The sequence below is a fragment of the Desmodus rotundus genome, chromosome 3, assembly GCF_022682495.2.
Source record: "Desmodus rotundus isolate HL8 chromosome 3, HLdesRot8A.1, whole genome shotgun sequence".
NCBI classification, from domain to species: domain Eukaryota; kingdom Metazoa; phylum Chordata; class Mammalia; order Chiroptera; family Phyllostomidae; genus Desmodus; species Desmodus rotundus.
The window spans coordinates 89,966,726-89,969,660 of record NC_071389.1 but is presented as its reverse complement, the minus strand read 5'-3'; positions in this window follow the sequence as shown (position 1 = coordinate 89,969,660).

Here is a 2,935-nt window from a genome sequence, read left to right as displayed (position 1 = left end):
GTCCAGGACCGCCCTCCAGGATTGCTGCAGCAGGGAGGGCGGTGAAATGTTGTTACCCGGTGGGCGCCAAATGCCCTTCTACTGCTAGCAACCCAGGAGCTAGGCAGATCCGCAGGCTCCGGACACACTCCCACTGCCAGAGGGACTGCACCTCCTTTCAGGTCGTAGTTGTAGTCACCTCGCCCACTGACCACAGAGTCTAATCAAAAGCTTGCCTCCCCCGAGGTTTTACCAGCGTGTTTTGGTGGTTTTGTAGAAACTGTAAATTATGTCCTCAACAGAAAAGTGTTGGCTCCTGGTACATTTACTTAAGTTTTGACAGTGCAGAAGACAAATTTCAACTCAGTAAAGGCTACGCGATCCTCTTGTGTATGCAAAGACTCCAGTACTCCCCTGGACCCTGTGAATTAGACTCCAGGGAACTGACAAATTATGCAAATACTATGAAATCCTGACTTGCCCTAAATCTCATATCTTTGGGGCTCCTATAGGTTGAAATTAAATTTCATTTCTCCTGTTAAGATGTCAATGTCATTATATCCACCAAAGAATCTAACTAAAGGCAGGCAGGCAATTGAGGCTTATTTCCATCCTGAGCAAAGGAATGGGTTAGAGGCCTGGGCCTTCAAATGGGAGGAGGGAAATTCAAAGGCAGAGATAAGGAGAGCAGATATTTGATAATCAGATGTTGGCCCCGTTGCAGAGCTGGTAAGTCTTTTGAATAAAAAAGTTACCTCTGGTAATTGCTCTCTTTTGGGCCAGGCACTCTACTTAAATTCTTTTAGGCAGGTAAGGGAGAAGGAAGATTTTTCCCTAAATCTTCTGGGTCTCCATTTCCTTTAGCACAAAATAATCCGTGTGCCAAAGTGGCACAATTTTGGGAGGCCTACTCTACTTCCCTTCAGATCATACTGCATTTACCTTGTGGTGAATCAACATCTGCATGTTTATTTAGTTGTCCTATCCAAGAACATGCTGAATATTTGCTCAATTTTTTCCTTTTCAGGAGTGTTTTATTTTTTAATTTAATCTTTATTGTATTTTTTTCCCATTACCATTTAGCCCCCTTGTACCTCCCTAACCCCCAGCAGTCACCACACAGTTGTCCATGTCCATGAGTCCTTTCTGCTCAATCCCTCCACTCCCTAACCTCCCCACCCAACCAGCTGTCATCTCTTCTCCATCTATGAGTCTGTCTTTGTTTTGCCTGTTAGTTCAGTTTGTTCATTAGATTCCACATATGAGTGAAATCATATGGCACTTGTCTTTCTCTGACTGGCTTATTTCACTTAGCATGATGTTCTCCAGTTCCATCCATACTTGTTGCAAAAAGTAAAATCTTTTTTTTTTTTTCATGGCCAAGTAGAATTCCATTGTGTAAATGTCCAATAGTTGTTTTATCCACTCATCTATTGGTGAACACTGGGGCTGCTTCCACATCTTGGCAATTATAAATAACACTGTAATGAACATAGGGGTGCTCATGTTCTTTCAAATTCATCTCTTGGGTTCCTTCTGATATATTCCCAGAAGTGGGATTGCTGGGTGAAAAGGCATATCCATTTTTAATTTTTTGAGGCATCTCCATACTGCTTTCCGCAGTGGCTACACCAGTCTACATTCCCACCAACATTGCAAAAGGGTTCCCCTTTCTCCACATCCTCACCAGTACCTTTTGTTTGTTAATTTATTGATGGTAGCCATTCTGGCAGGTGTGAGATGGTATCTCATCCTGGTTTTCATTTGCATCTCTCTGATGATTAGTGACCTTGAACATCTTTTCGTATGTCTATTGGCCATCTGTATGTCCTCTTTGGAGAAGTGTCTATTCAGGTCCTTTGACCATTGTTTTAAAGTTTTCTTTATAGCCATGGCCTGTATGGCTCAGTTGGGTATCCTGGCAAAACAAAAGGTCATGGGTTCAATTCCCAGTCAAGGCACCTGCTTGGGTTGCCATCCCTGGTTGAGGCACATAGAAGAGGCAAATTAGTTGCCTCCTGTACACACCCTGACCAGGGGATTGAACATCAACCTAGGTACATGCCCTGACCAGGAATCGAACTCACAACCTTTTGGTGTATGGAACAATGCAACAATAAACTGAGCCACACCGACCAGGACTCTCCTTCTCTTTCTCCCTCCCTTTCCCTCTCTCTGTAAATTAATAATGAAAATATTTTTAAATAAATATAAAGTTTTCTTTATATAAGATTAGCACATTTTATGTTTAGCTTATTCCTACTTATTTTCTTTCTGTTGATATTACAGGTAGAAACTTTTTCCATTATACTTTCTTTTGTTTGTATATGAAAAAAATTAACTGTTTTTATGTATTACTTTATAGGTTGGTGCCTTGTTGAATTTTCTATTTGTTTTAGGTTTTTGTTCCTTGATTCTTTTGAGTCCTGCAAGCAGTGTTATATCATGCACATTCAAATAGCTGAAGTTCTTCCTCCAATTTTCGTACCTTTGTTTTCTCTTATTTGATTGCATTGGCTAACACCTCCAAGAGAGTAAATTACTTAACCAGTTGTGATGTTAATACTTATAAAATAAAAAAAGTGAGCACAAGAAGCCAGCACAGCTTCACAAAGGAACAAGCCATTCTTAACCTCATTTGCTTTTTCTAAATAAAATAGGTTTACTTGGCAGGGAAGCATAGACAAGGGTCTGTAGACCAGTATTCTTTACCGTTCTGCTTGGATTTAAATTAAGTTGAACTGGTTCCAAATTACATAGGTTAGTAATTCTAGGCTCAGGATTCTCCAAAAAATATTTATCTTAGCATGGGGCTGTTGAATGCATGTTTTTCACATTTTCATGATTATAGTAATTTCCTAAAAGTCTTATAATTAAAAATAGAATCAAAACTGAAAGAATCAGATATTTTAGAATAAGTAATATGAACACACAATTAAAAAACTAACTACTCTGA